The 16,675-nt window shown below is 41.3% G+C and overlaps 1 protein-coding gene across 2 annotated transcripts in view; it reads right to left on the bottom strand.

The window, feature by feature from the left end:
• The window catches only part of KCND3 (potassium voltage-gated channel subfamily D member 3), a 430,682-nt gene that overhangs the window by 338,914 nt on the left and 75,093 nt on the right, over positions 1-16,675 (bottom strand). The window lies entirely within an intron of this gene.

The raw sequence follows: 16,675 nt of genomic DNA, 5'->3' as shown, positions 1-16,675 counted from the left end.
GGCGCTACAGCAGACAGGATTGGCCTAGAGCTCAGCTATAATGTGTAGTTGATTTTAGGTCATTAGCAACACATTTTTCTTTTCTTTTTTCTTGGTATGTGATAAATAAGTCCCTCCGGTCTATCATTTTAATATATACCTAATAAAGTTTAGTGTTTTAATCTCGCAAATCAACGTTTCTCTAGTGAGTGATTACATTTAAAAAGTGAAACGTAAATCCCATTATCTATTGTGTCACCAATTCCAATACTGCAGCGAAAAATGAAGCCTTTTCTGCCAACGCAACTTCGTTAGTAGAGGTACAATGACTATCCTTCTGCTTCGGAGCCCCATATGCAGTAGGGTTTGCTGAACAGTTTTCTTTTTTTAGGAAAACGGCTGTAGTACTCAGGTTCATTTTTATGGTGAGCTGATCCACTGTAGTGTCGGTCGGCTCTTGTGCACCTTTGTAGTCAATGTTCACCTCTCACACCATTGACACAGTTTCCATGTTGCTTATTTGCAATGGTGCCATTTGTCCATGATACACTTTTACCACAGCAGCATGAAAAAAGTTCAAAAACTGTGCACTTTAAAAAATTCTGCCACCCTTGGCCTGAAAGCCAATAATCATCCCTATTTGAAACTCTTTTATCCATGACAGTAACAAAGGACACGTGACTTCCTTCATGAGGTACTTGCTGCCAATGTCGAAAAAAAGTCATAGTAATGTGATTTGACTATGTATTTTACTATTGTGTATGATACGACAACCCTTCATTGATGGAGAAAAAGGTCTTAGATTATCCAATTTACTTGTAAAGCATGGCCAATCATCTGGTGCACAGAAAAAGTGTAGAAGAGCCAAGTGGAGATGAAATGGCATATCCCTTTCCTAGAAGTCCTGCCAATCTTTCGATTGGAAATTGGTGGCATATCCTAGTGATATATGTCACCATTGTCTGTGATGAGACAACTCTTTAATGATGAAGAAAAAGGTCTGAGTAGGTCTGAGAAGGTATCAAATTAATGGTAAAGTAGCACACTTTACTTGCAATACATGGCCAACTATCTGCCACCCAGAAAAAGTGAAATAGGGGCATGTGGGGATAAAAAAGCATATTCCTTTCCAAAAAGTTCTGCCAACTATCAACTGAAAATTGGTGGCTTATCCTAGTGATATCCTTTGATGAGACAACCCTTGAATGAAAAGGTCTGAAAAGTTGAATATCCATGGTGAAGTAACACACTTTACTTTCACAAAACCTTGTCATATAAAAATGGCTTTCATTCCTGGGTTATCAGTCATTTTGAAACCCCAACTACAGCCCTTTTCTTTTCATACTGAAAAATGGATCGGAGATCTGAATGGTCCTTGTAACATCAGTTTGTCATGTAGAGATATTTTACTGCAGCTAAATGCATTTTATCATGTGAGTCTTGATGCCAAGATACTGTTTTCCCAATTTTAGCTCGCATGTGTCAGATTGTGATTTGAGAAGTGTCAATAGGAGCCTTTGAAGTAAAATAAAAAATGCTCATATGAAAGCAGCCTGCTGTGGATCTGTGCAGAGCGAGTCTCTCAACCAAGCCTTGTTCACTTATTCATGAGTATGTTTTGTGCTGGAGGTACACTAAATTTAGGGTGTCTGCTTATTCCCACTTGGATTTGTATTCTGGATTTGAAATGATCTTTTGCTTTAAAAGGGTGCCTTTAATTAACTCTTCTCTCAGATATTTCTAGCCTCTGTATGATGCTGAAGTAAGCAATAAGTATTAATGTATAAAGAATTATTATTACATAAGCTCATTAAACAATGTTAAGTTTTCACGTGGTTGTATGAAATTAAAGGTTTCTTTGTAATGTCTGAACTTTTCCCATCTAGTTGCTATATTTTCAGACAAAGAAAAAGATACATGGTTAAGGAGGACTATGAATTGCGGAAAGAAAGCCACTGCAGCCAAAGTTGGGCTGGTCCACTAGAGTCCTGGAGGATACTCTGGTGGGACCAGGGTCTGTACAACAGAAAGCAACCTCAATTCTCCCTAAGTTCTTTTCCCATACACATTAGGTTGTAGGTAGCCGATCCCCCTGAAAATAGACAAATGTGTATGAAGGCCTTAAAGGCATTTAAAGCATTGCATGCTCCCCGTTTTCAGTTTTACAACTTTTCATTGATAATCAAAACTTGCCTACGAGATCAGCACTGCGCTTCCTGGTCAAATGCTATGCTCCTGGCGCTTCCTGGATCATATGCCCTACATTGTGCACGTGACCCTAACCTGGTTACAACCCACAATGAACATGCCAGTCATCACTGATGACACATTCATGGCCTGCCCCCTGCCCTCCATAATCACAGCCCATGCATAAGAATGAATCTCTCGCTTGTGCTGTCAGAACACAGAATACTATTCCCTCCCTTAATCAGGCCATCTACGCCTGTGCAGTTAAGCATCCTCAGATACTGACTGCTGACGTCATGCAGGTCCTAAGGCTGCCTGACTGCACAGGTTAGGGGGCAGGATAGTATTTTCTGCTTCGACAGGGCTAGCGAGAGACTCATTCATACGTGTGCCGTGCGCTGTGGTTATAGACTGCAGGGTTGTGAATGTGTCATCAGTGATGACTGACACTTTCATTGGGGGTTGACTGGGGGGAGCAATTTTAATGTGTCAACAAGGAAGGGAGGGCATGAAATAAAAAATAAAAAACAACAAACTTGAAATACCCCTTTAATATACCCAACCATTATGACACAGATATTTTCATAACCTGGTCATATATTGCCATGACCTGCTATGGCAGTGCAGTGCCACTGATTTCAGGCACCTTAGCAACATGAATTAGAGATGTACCAGTACACTGGGTCAGAGCTTCAGCATTTAACTTTTGGGGGGATTGTTAATTATGATATTTGGTTTGTCTAACTTCTATCATTGACCATTATCATTTATCACATAGAAAATAAGAGACTACTTGTTACAGAATACAGTATATCTAACTCATGCTGCAAATGGGTTAATGCAACCATCAGCAGAAGAAAAGAACACCCTATGACCTCTTACACCTGGTCTCCTGTTTGTCCTTTCTGTGGGCTCCCAGCAGTTGCTATAGTTATTTTTTGGTGTTTAACGAAAGATCAGCATCTATTGACTCAGCTTAGATCACTTACACTCTACTCCATGTAATTTCATGCAATGTAATACTCTTTCGACAGTCTTCGGTATATTGCGTATCCTCTTGGCTGGTCTCCACAGAATGCTCACATAATTCATTTTACACAAAGGAACATTAAATGTGTCTGCCCTCGTTGACATTGCTTCAACCACCTAGCAAAGTTAGTTCTGATCCCTTTATGTATTGAGGTGAGTTATCAAATGAAGCACCTGCCAAATGACGGTGCACTGTCCTACAGAAAGAGTGTGGGGGAGATTTAATTGTTCAAATGTGCCAGTTGACAAAAAACTTTGGTCACGCCATGTAAAAATTTAAAATTCCTCAACACATATAAAGACCATGTGATGGCTGATTTATCATTTTTAACCAGAGTGGTCCTTTAACTGTTTTACGCACATTTGGCAACGCATCTAACAAGGGAATCTGGCTTGGCGGAAAGGAGATGTGTAGTATCGTGGGGAAAGGCCGATCGTCTTGGATGCAACACTGTATGTCAAAATAGGCTCCAAAAATGTGACACATAAGGCGACAAATTGATAGTGAAAACTAGTGTAGACATTCTAAGGGCGCAGTCAACAAACGTGTGACGGCTGTGGCCATTTTGCGGACCACAAACCTCGGATTGTGAAAACATGGGCACTGGCCGTGTGCAGACCCATTGACTTCATGTATTAGTAAATATGCCCCAGAGTCTAGTGTACAAACTAAAAACTAACTATACCTGTGGGCAGAGCGGCGCCCAGGGGTCCCCCTGCACTTACTAGTATGCCTGGGCGCCGCTCCGTTCGCCCGGTATAGGCTCAGGTGTCTCAGCTCCGTCTGTTGTACTGGACTGATTTTTTTGTAGGAGGTGTGTCCCTTGCTGCAGTGCTGGCCAATCGCAGCGCACAGCTCATAGCCTGGCTATGAGCTGTGCGCTGCGATTGGCCAGTGCTGCAGCAAGGGACACGCCTCCTACAAAAAAATCAGTCCAGTACAACAGACGGAGCTGAGACACTGGAACCTATACCGGGCGAACAGAGCGGCGCCCAGGCATACTAGTAAGTGCAGGGGGACCCCTGGGCGCCGCTCTGCCCACAGGTATAGTTAGTTTTTAGTTTGTATACTAGTGAAAGGTCCTCTTTAAGGTGACATAAGGAGAACTCCAAGAGGAAAAAGGAAATAAATCTCCTTCTTTGCAACATAACATTACATGAAATTCTTATCTTTACCTCATCTTACATGGGCCCTCTTCACCACGGCATTAGGAATTTTGTTAAATCCCGGAGACTGTCTGAGAGAAGGAGTCTCAGCTCGATTTGCTACTAATTAAGTCACACTTAGCCTACCTCTATAAATAGCCCTGGCCTATTGATCTGACCTGGTAATAATGAGCCGGTGGTGTTTGCTGGTTTCTTTCTGACCTCCATCCAGCGCAGTTACAAATTCATGCTCATTAAGTTTGCAGTTCATTTATGGCAATGAAAAGATTGTCTACGTAATATGCAGTTACCTTCTTATTTTTTTAAATTATATTCAGCAGCTATCTCTATTTTGGATTATTAAAAGAGTATTCCCATCTGATAAAACGGATAGTCTATCGCTGGAATCCAGATAATGAAGTAACTACAGTGCTGAAACTCTGTTTTTCCGCCATGCTGCTGAGTGTGACCAGACGAAGATAGGCAGGGAAATACTTGTAGGGGCCGCAGCTCTGCATTCTCAGTACTCATGAGGGTTAGCAAAGTTGGACCCTGCATTCATCTGATCTTGCTGGTGGTAGGCCACAACCAACCAGACCTTTTGCTGTAGCAGCTGTCAAAGAACTTTCCTATTACATGCCACCACGGCACCAGAGGATCCAAGCTCTGACAATAATGGACCCCTAGTAAAACAGAGCCCTTAAGGTCCTATATACACAGAGGGTGGGCCCTTAAAATCATTTCCTCTGGTGGGCCCAAGGGACTTCAGTCAGACACTGATTATATGCCGCCCATTCAGATGTGAAATAGCTGTGCATTCATAAATGTCCACTACAGCTGAAGCTGCTCTTAAAGGGGAACTAAAGCGAGATTTCAAACACATAAAAAGAACAACATACAAAGCATAATATCCTTATGTGTCTTTGTTATTGGCTCTTGTTTCATTAGAGATCGCAATTGCAGGCATTTAAAAATACAATAGAAAAACAATGCATTGTTTTCTCAGACTGCAGCCATGCCCCTCCCCCCCATGTTAGTGTATGTTAGACAGGACATATAGGAGAGGGCTGGGGTTAGCCTGGATAATTTTTTTCTATACAGCGAGAGTGGCCATTTTGTTGGAAGGAATTTCCTAGTTAGTACAAAATAGATTTGTTTACTACCATATGGATCCGTACTAGAGTCTGCAGAATACAAAATCTACCAAAAAAATCCTCCTCCTCACTCCTAAATAGGGCCATAGCAAGGCAGATTTGCTTTTCACAGTCCTGGGAAAACTGGATTACAATCATGTGGACTGAGGAATACTAAATCTACCATAATAGTGCCATGGCTAGGTTGATTTACCTTTTATTTTTATGGGAAAGCTAGGTTACTGCCATATTAATCTAATATGCAGTATGTAGAGTGCAAGTTCTTTGTCTACAAGATCTCTCCTATGACAGCAGTTTGGGGAGCACCTTCTAGACAAAGCTGTGTGTGTGTATGGATAGCTGGGCATATGCTGAGATAACTGTTGAAAGCTATCTTTAATATTCTCCAATGCATATGCATGCTTGGTTGAGCCAGACATGTATATGTAGTAAAGATGATGAGCAAATTGTTTCTAAACCATTCAAATTCATTATAAATTTTCCAAAAATCATATCCAAATTTTTAGTGATTTGTCTCGTACAAATTACAGAAAGTGGTGGCTGCCATTTTATAGGTCGGAAGGCAGAGCAACAGGGGTGCACCACCAATGAGGCCAGGTGAGGCAATCGCCTCAGGCAGCACCAGGTAGGGGCAAGAGGGGGCAGCAGAAGAGCCATGGGGAATGAGCACTTTCATCGGGGCAAAGGGGTTAGGTTAGGAAATTGGCATACTGGGGGGCACCATTTCAATTTTCGCCTCAGGCAGCAGAAAGGCTAGGTGCACCATTGCAGAGAAGAATGTATCTTTTACCAAAAAGGGATAATTTCTGGACTGTTTAAAAATAATCAGACACTGCAGTGTGTGTTTTTAAGCAGGGAGTTTGTTACCACACGCCACATTTGTCACTGTCACTTTGACATTACTAATGCTAACTTGGCATTCAAGAGCTCGGAAGGAGTTGAATATTGTCCTTGGAGACCTCAGGGTGTCATAAATACAGTTTATGACTTTTTAGGGCAATTTGGGTAATTTAGGTTGAATTAATTCAGACCAAAAGAAAATTCCATTCTTGATTTGACCGCATCAGATTCAAAATACATTTTGGTAAATATACTCATCTCCAATATGTAGTTAATGAGAGGGAAGAAAGCAGCTGCCAATATTGTTTTAGAGCGGCTTATAGCCTAAGGGATAGGATGGTTGAAACCCAGCATGCATTATCCTTAACTTCAGCCATCAGGGGAGAATCAGGAGGTCCCATACACTTTAGATGATTGTCCGAGCCTAAAATCGGTAACTTTGGCTGGCATAGATCGAATGTGTATGGCCAGTTTTAAGGAGCAGCTATCCAGCCGGGCTAACAGAGGGGGTACGGGGTAGGATCCAGCATTTATAATACTCATACAGGCAGGGGTTGTCTCGATGAGACAACCCTGTTGAATATATTTAAAAATGCATTTCTTTTGTCTAAAACGCACTGATCACAAGCGGTCCATTAAGTCACTTCTCGTACAGGAGATTAGAATGCTGTTTCATTAGGATGCAGATGAAATTTCCTACAGCACAATGAAGCTGCTTCAGAAAAGATTGCTTATATACAGTATAACTGGTTTCTTTGTATGCATAGAATGACTGGAATTGTGCTACAATAGATCAGCATATCAGGTGCTAGGGCTTTACTTTACATATGATTTCGAGGTACCAAAGTTTTCTTGTTTGGGAAGCAAAAGGAAGGATCTGGAAATAAATTGGCAGAACTATTCAAGACTGCCTTTTATACTGATATAAAAGAGGTTAACACTGATTCTAGTTGGAGCTAAATAAAGTGCTGTTCTTTTCTATGTGACAAGACTATTTCTGGATACACAACATGCCATTATGCTTAGTTATAGCCACGAAACAAAGACACAGACACATAGGGAGAAAAATACATAGTAATGCATAAAAGCAGCTCGTCATGGGAAACGCATTTCTCTTGTTTGCGGATGGATGGCTGAAAAACGATCCCTGATTTGTAATGCAGAACTGCACTGAGTGATTGCATTTACACTCAGAAATCATGAAAGTGACAGTTATTATGAGGGAACTAAGTAGTTTTGCTGATGACGTGCACACAAGGGTCAAATCTACTGAGCTGATTGTACAGTCGTGGCCAAAAGTTTTGAGAATTACATAAATATTGGAAATTGGAAAAGTTGCTGCTTAAGTTTTTATAATAGCAATTTGCATATACTCCAGAATGTTATGAAGAGTGATCAGATGAATTGCATAGTCCTTCTTTGCCATGAAAATTAACTTAATCCCCAAAAAAAATTCCACTGCATTTCATTGCTGTCATTAAAGGACCTGCTGACATAATTTCAGTAATCGTCTTGTTAACTCAAGTGAGAATGTTGACGAGCACAAGGCTGGAGATCATTATGTCAGGCTGATTGGGTTAAAATGGCAGACTTGACCTGTTAAAAGGAGGGTGATGCTTGAAATCATTGTTCTTCCATTGTTAACCATGGTGACCTGCAAAGAAACGCGTGCAGCCATCATTGCGTTGCATAAAAATGGCTTCAAAGGCAAGGATATTGTGGCTGCTAAGATTGCACCTCAATCAACAATGTATAGGATCATCAAGAACTTCAAGGAAAGAGGTTCAATTCTTGTTAAGAAGGCTTCAGGGCATCCAAGAAAGTCCAGCAGGCGACAGGATCATCTCCTAAAGAGGATTCAGCTGCGGGATCGGAGTGCCACCAGTGCAGAGCTTGCTCAGGAATGGCATCAGGCAGGTGTGAGCGCATCTGCATGCACAGTGAGGCGAAGACTTTTGGAAGATGGCCTGGTGTCAAGAAGGGCAGCAAAGAAGCCACTTCTCTCCAAAAAAAACCATCAGGGACAGATTGATCTTCTGCAGAAAATATGGTGAATGGACTGCTGAGGACTGGGGCAAAGTCATATTCTCCGATGAAGCCTCTTTCTGATTGTTTGGGGCATCAGGAAAAAGGCTTGACCAAAGAAGAAAAGGTGAGCGCTACCATCAGTCCTGTATCATGCCAACAGTAAAGCATCCTGAGACCATTCATGTGTGGGGTTGCTTCTCATCCAAGGGAGTGGGCTCACTCACAATTTTGCCCAAAAAACACAGCCATGAATAAAGAATGGTACCAGAACACCCACCAACAGCAACCTCTTCCAACAATCCAACAACAGTTTGGTGAAGAACAATGCATTTTCCAGCACGATGGAGCACCGTGCCATAAGGCAAAAGTGATAACTAAGTGGCTCGGGGACCAAAACGTTGACATTTTGGGTCCATGGCCTGGAAACTCCACAGATCTTAATCCCATTGAGAACTTGTGGTCAATCTTCAAGAGGCGGGTGGACAAACAAAAACCCACTAATTCTGACAAACTCCAAGAAGTGATTATGAAAGAATGGGTTGCTATCAGTCAGGAATTGGCCCAGAAGTTGATTGAGAGCATGCACAGTCAATTTGCAGAGGTCCTGAAAAAGAAGGGCCAACACTGCAAATACTGACTCTTTGCATAAATGTCATGTAATTGTCGATAAAAGCCTTTGAAACATATGAAGTGCGTGTAATTATATTTCACTACATCACAGAAACAACTGAAACAAAGATCTAAAAGCAGTTTAGCAGCAAACTTTGTGAAAATTAACATTTGTGTCATTCTCAAAACTTTTGGCCACGACTGTAGATTTCTGCCTCCCTATTGAAGTTAAAGGGTTTGTCTGGCCTTTACCAAGTGATGACCTGTTTTCAGGATAGGCCATCCCTACTTGACCCCGTTGGATATAACTCCATCATCGCTGGTCAGATGTCAGCACAGGAACTACACAGCTCCATCAACCTTGTAGTGGACAGCACTCATCAATGGGTGTTTTTGGTGGCTGCCAGGGGCCTGAGGCTCCTGGGGGGGGGGGCATAATCACCCAAAGCACTCATCAATATTCCTGGGAGGCCCTAGCCCAAACATTTGATTGTGTAGTCCAATGCTGGGTGTGCTATAGGGGGCATTATCACTAATTACTACTGTGGCCACTATAAAGGGGCCTTATTAGTATTGGGACTCTATAGGAATTCCTCATACAGGAGCTTTATTACTACTTGCTAGCATTATTACTAGTGAAGACAGCATTATTATTAGTGTAGCAGTAATGCTACATCATTACTTCTGTGGAGGGACACTATTATTAGTGGGCAAAATATTGAGGGCACTACTACTAATGTGCCCTCTTTTGTCAAGCATTGTAATTACTGAGGACAATGTAGGGGGCACTAGTACTATAAGGCACACTGGGAGAACATTATTACTATCGGTGGGACTTTTCAGAGTAATATTACTCTGGGGGGGGGGCTATCTTTATAGCACTATTATTTGTGCAGCATAGTGTTTGTAGACATTGGGGAGCACAGAGGGTACAGGATTGGGGATAGCAGCAGATTAACACTGTTAGGGCTCCAGGAGGGGTAGGATAATGGGAATTTAGATGTCTGTGTGGCAAACTCTGCAGAAGAGATGTGGCTGAAAGATGTCATCATGGTGGTCTGCTTCCAATAGCGAAGATGAGGAGATAGAACATCTATAATAGGGGAGACATCACTGGATGTAATAGCTATCTCCTCTATGTTTGGTAGCAGTGAATGAATTGTTCATCTAAGTATGTCTTTAGCATTAGTGCTGGGTGGTAGTGGGGGTGGGTTTCATGTGCATAAATACATGTTCAACTCCTTTCTTCTTCTCTCCTTTTTCTTCTATAAACTATTAGCACTGAGGCACTTCTTGGCTGTCTCAGGACTATACATATTTGAGAACCCAGCTACTCCTGCAAGTCTTCAACAATGTATGTAGGAAATTTAGATTTCATTGAGATAGGTTACCGTTAGGTTTAGGTCTATACAGAGAATGACAAACATGCTACATATGGTTGCCTAAATAGGACCTAAACATACAGTACCTACAAGTGAGAAGATATGCAAAAAATAGAAACAAAAGTTTGCAAATAATCAACCTATTTTGTTACACAGATGTTGATATTTGTATGGGAGAGTGTCTACACTTTTTTCAGAAGATATTCAATTTACATAATTTTCAAGAAGCAATGTCTACTGGATGGGATTCAGGGATATCGGGGGTGCAAAGGTAGCAGTCACATTTAGGCCTCATGTACACCACAGTATGTATTTTATGATCCGCAAACCACGGATCTGCAAAATACAGATAACGTTGTTGTGCATCTTTTTGCGTGCCCCATTGTAAAAATGCCTATTCTTTTCCGCAAAATGGACAAAAATAAGACATATTCTATCTTTTTTGACGGCTGAGACAGCATACAGTGCTTTTTTGAAGCCCCATAGAAATGAATGGATTGGCCGAAAATATGGTCGTGTGAATGAGGTCTTGACGGGGGTCTCAAGGTCACTCTGCAACATTATAAGAGACTAGCATTATAAATGGTACATGGTGGTGGGGGAAGCTTGACGATGTACCTTTGGCCGATAAAAAATAAGCAAAAAAGGTGTAAGAAGAAATACTTCTCAAACACCTTCCACACTAATATCTTCAGGGGTACCAGAAATGATGGATGGTATTAAGGTATTTTCCTGCAACATTCACACACTGTCCCATTTGACCAATTTCACATGTCTGTTTCTGAAGAGGTTCAACAAGAAAGAGAATTTAGGCACCAATGTAAAATTCTAACTTAAGACCATACAACTATCAATCACATGTCAACATTTGGATTTTCTCCTGAAAAAAAGTGGGGAAAAACATTTCCACTGCTAGCAATCCCAGAGTCTGTTCCATATGATTTCAATTTTCCAAATGTCATTTATTCTTCAGAAAAGTTACTTGTCTAATATTATTGTGCTGTTACTGCCGGTGGCCATATGTTCTCTTCCTCTGCTTCGCCATTATGCAACCTGTTCTTAATTGCTTCAAAGTATTAGTCATCATATTCGGCTTTATTATTGGATGACAAGGCCAAAGAGAAAAAAAAGTAAGGGTACGCTCACACTCGCGTTTTTCTTTTCCGGTATTCTGGTACTCCGGTATTGAGTTCCGTCCTAGGGGCTCAATACCGAAAAAGAACTGATCAGTTTTATCCGAATGCATTCTGAATGGAGAGCAATCCATCCAGGATGCATCAGGATGTCTTCAGTTCAGTCACTGTACGGTTTTTGAACAGAGAAAATATCGCAGCATGCTGCGGTATTTTCTCCGTCCAAAATTCTGTAACACTTGGAATGCCGGATCCAGCATTATTTTACATTGAAATGCATTAATGCCGGATCCTAAGTGTTCTGGAAAAACGGATCTGGTTTTGTGGTCTGCGCAAAAAGATAAATACTGAATCCGTTTTTCCTGGTTAAAACAGGAGAGACGGATCCAGTATTACAATACTTTTGTGAAACGGATCCACATCTGGATCAGTCTACAAATGGCATCCGTTTGCTTACAGATTGCCGGATCCGGCAGTCAGCTCCGGCGACGCTAGTGTTAAAGTACCCTAAAAAAAAAACTGTATATTGAAGCCTAACCGAGTTTGAAATTTTTTTGTACCACATTCTTTGTTATTTTTGCCTTTGGGTAATATAGAGAGCCATTTTCCAGCACACAGCCATCTGAAACAGTGACAATTATTGAGTAGCTTGGAAATATTGGACCAAAATAGCATCCATCAAATAAATGCTAGAGTCTTTACACCGCTTGGCAGCTGTGTCATCAAAGGGCCGATGAGAAATCTCTACTCATGCTGGTCTGTTAAAAGGTGTCGAAAGCTTGTGGAACCCAAAGATAACTGGAGCCAAATTAATGTGGCATCGCAGAGAGGCAGCAGCTTGTGTGAATAATTCTTAGATTTTAGACATAATGGGTTTTAGACATAAAGTGGTCTTTCCAACATGTCTGGGAGCAATTTACTTGAGCAAAGCTACATTAATTGTAATATTTATATTGTTGCTGCATTGGTTATTTTTTTTAATTGGCTGAAAGCAGTGAAATTCCATAATGAGACACATAATAATAATAATAATAATTATACTACTACTACTACTACTACTACTAATAATAATAATAATAATGCTATTATAACACCTCTGGTACTTCTACTCCTACTATTTTTAATAAGATTAGTAATAATAATAATGATAATAATGTGAAATACCTCTATTAATAGTATAATGATAGTATTATAATAATACTTCTATCACTAATTCTACTACTACTACTATTATTAATAATAATAATAATAATAATAATAATAATAATAATGATAATGCTATAATACCTCTATAGCTGCTTCTTCTACTTGTACTACTATTAATAGGATTGGTAATAATAATTACAATGTGAAATACCTCCTATTAATAGTATCATTGTTGTATTATAATACTTCAATCATTACTTCTTCTTCTACTACTATAAGGCCTCTTTCACACAGGCGTTGCGGGAAAATGTGCGGGTGCGTTGCGGAAACACCCGCAATTTTTCCACACGAGTGCAAAACATTGTAATGCGTTTTACACTCGTGTGAGAAAAATCGCGCATGTTTGGTACCCAAACCCGAACTTCTTCACAGACGTTCGGGCTTGGGTTAGGTGTTCTGTATATTGTATTATTTTCCCTTATAACATGGTTATAAGGGAAAATAATAGCATTCTGAATACAGAATGCATAGTAAAATAGCGCTGGAGGGGTTAAAAAAAATATTTTTTTTTTAACTCACCTTAGTCCACTTGATCGCGCTGCCCGGCATCTCTTCTGTCTTCTTCTTGCTGAACAGGACCTGTGGTGAGCATTCATTCCAGGAACAGGACTTGCGGTGACGTCACTCCGGTCATCACATGATCCATCACCATGGTAAAAGATCATGTGATGGAACATGTGATGACCAGAGTGACGTCACCACAGGTCCTGTTCAGCAAAGGAGACAGACAAGATGCCGGGCAACGCGATCAAGTGGACTAAGGTGAGTTCAATTTTTTTTTCTTTTTTAACCCCTCCAGCGCTATTTTACTATGCATTCTATATTCAGAATGCTATTATTTTCCCTTATAACCATGTTATAAGGGAAAATAATAATGATCAGGTCTCCATCCCGATCGTCTCCTAGCAACCATGCGTGAAAATCGCACCGCATCCGCACTTGTTTGCGGATGCTTGCGATTTTCACGCAACCCCATTCACTTCTATGGGGCCTGCGTTGCGTGAAAAATGCACAAAGAGGAGCATGCTGCGATTTTCACGCAACGCACAAGTGATGCGTGAAAATCACCGCTCATGTGCACAGCCCCATAGAAATGAATGGGTCGGTTCAACTCACGCATCGCATCCGCGCGGAAAACTCGCCTGTGTGAAAGGGGCCTTACTATCACTACTACTACTATTACAAATAATACTACTATTAATAAGATTAATAATAATGTGAAATACTTAAAGTACTACTACTACTACTACTACTACTACTACTACTTCTCATAATAGTACTACAATAATATCTGCTACAGCTCAGGGGGCGTGTCTCAGATCTCCCTATCACAGCTCAGGAGGCGTGTCTCAGCTCTCCCCATCACAGCTCAGGAGGCAGTTGGAAAGATGAAACTGAGCATGTGCGGCCATATCAGTGAGCAGGACAAAGAATAAAAATAGCAAACAGCAGGTGGCGCTATACACTAACATTTTATTCAATAACTAAGTGGCTATGCTAAATTTCACACGGAAGTATTCAGATCTGGTTTGAAAACTGTATGATTGAATGAACCTGCAAAAAACAATATATAGGAAGAACCAAGAGATCTTTAAAAAGAAGAATATTGGAACACAGGAAGAACATCAAAAACGGATATGACCTTCAGTGCTCCATGCCCTGGGTAGGTGGGGGCATTGCTTCTGTCTCCCTGTGTGTATTGGGACTAGTGCTCAGTGAACTTCCTTTCAGGACTGTGAAAGTGAATCCTTTCCTCCTGCCCCTTTCCAGGTGCTGGCTAAGTTGCTGATCAGTCTCCCTATTTAGAAGGGCTGTGGATTCACCTCCTTGTCTGAGCCTTAAGGTTGTCTAGTGTCTAGTAACCAGTAAAGGTGTGATCTCTTGTTTAACTACACATGTACCATACCTTGCCTGTCTACTAATTCTGCTCCTTGCCACCTGCCCCGACTTTGCAACAGCTTCCTAGACTAAGCACATACTCAGCCTGCCCCGACCTTGGAACTGCTATTTGGAATACATACATACTTAGCCTTCCCTGATCTTGGACTGTGTTCAGAATATGCCTTTTGCCTCAGTCCTTGTTGCTTTGCAGCGGTGTCTCTGATCCCCATGGGTTAGCTGTCAACTATACTCCAGGAGGTAGAGGCTGGTTGGTGCCCTGCCGCAAAGTGCAGATCCCTGTATAGGGGTTAAAGGGTGAATTCCAGGGAACAGCCAGGAGAATGGCCTTAGGCTAAACCCAAAGTCAAACTGGTTTGTTGGCACAGTGGGTCCACACCCACTGTCCCTTACAACTATACTGTATTAAGGCACGCATACATATTAGTCTATTGTCAGCCATAACCACCGAGAGTTGATGTTTGGCCAGCAGTTTAATATGTGTAGAGAGATCCCGACTCTACGCCGACAAATGACGTTGGGGAAGAGAAGGATCGGTCAAAATGAATATTTTCGTCCAATTCTTTTGTTCTCCTGGGAGATAAGCCACTACCAAAAGTGTCTGGCAGGGGCTTTCTCCCATATCCTCATTGAATACACATAAACATTCGGCCAAGCCGAACATGTATGTGTATGGGGGAGCTGGCAGGGAGTCAGGAGCGACACCTGTCAGCCGATTGTTCGGCCAACAGCTATTCAGTGTGTATGGTCACTCTTAAGTAAATTTCTAACAGCAGTCGTCTAATGGGCTTCAAAGCAAATCAGGCTAAGATCCTGGTGTTGTTGGCTCAGTGATATGGAATAACATACAGCACAGGCCAATGACAACACTATGAAAACATTTCCTAGAAACCTTATTGTTTTTTGATAATTACATGTAAATTGCTGGCGAAACTGGATGGAGCTCCATGAGTTAGGGGCAAGAGCTTATGCCAGTGACTCAATTTGTGCCTATGGATGTTTTATTTGCTTTCCTGAATCACAAAAAAAATATTCATTACAAGATAGAAAAGTATGATGTCAAACAGCACAAAGCCTGCATTTTCATGTAGTTGGGATTTAGCACAAACATCATTATCTCAAGCTACATTTGTTTGCTTTAGAAAGTAATGATATTTCTCAGCGTCCTGTAGACACAAGATAAAAGAAATTCTTTTGTATTTAATGAAATATTTCTTAAACAGGTTGAGGGAAAATGAAACTGTGAGTTTGCTCTGTAATTATGGGTCAGTGTAATCATATTTCTAGGCATTTACACGCTGTGAAGAAGTTGGCATGGATATTGCTACTTAAAGAATTGCCAAGGATAAAGCATGCCTCTAGTAGATGCTTCCCTGATAAAGGAGAAGAAAAGCGTATTAATGTTATCCTTGGTCAATAGTCCTGGGGCACACGTGAACTAGCGGCAGAACGGATCCGACAGGCTGTTCACCCGCCGGAACAGCCTGCCGGAGTCCCCTGCGGCTAGTGTGAAACTAGCCTAACATACAGAGTCGTCGACAATTAATGGACTGTATGTTCTCAATTTACATTCATCTGTCACAGTTGTTGGTAGCAGAACAGTAACTTTTAAGGCTCTGGCAACACCACCTTTCAGAGTCTTCACTGAAGAGTTTTCCAAGATCTATAAAAGCACAGCTCCTTTCACATCGTGGTGACCATGCTAGGTTATTGCAGCTCAGCAACATTGGCATGGTCACTTCACTTTGAACGGAGCTACTGATACTGATCCCCTGAAGATGTCATCAATATCTGGAGTCTGAAAAGGACCTTTAAAGTCTATTGGGTCTGTCAGGGTTCCTCAGCATCCATTTGAAAACAGACCTGGCCTAGTTTTCTTGGCTTTGTTTCACACAGCAGCCATGATGTGAAAAGAACCAAAAGACTAAATATCTTGAATCTGAAAACACCATTAAAGTCAATTGAGTCTGTGGAGGTGCTTGGTGTCAGACCCCCACCAATCTGATACTGATCCCCTGAAGATGTCATCAATATCTGGAGTCTGAAAAGGACCTTTAAAGTCTATTGGGTCTGTCAGGGTTCC

Source organism: Bufo gargarizans, chromosome 3 (genome assembly GCF_014858855.1).
Source record: "Bufo gargarizans isolate SCDJY-AF-19 chromosome 3, ASM1485885v1, whole genome shotgun sequence".
Taxonomy (NCBI): domain Eukaryota; kingdom Metazoa; phylum Chordata; class Amphibia; order Anura; family Bufonidae; genus Bufo; species Bufo gargarizans.
Note: the sequence above shows the minus strand (reverse complement) of the source record. Positions and strands in the feature narration are given on the sequence as shown.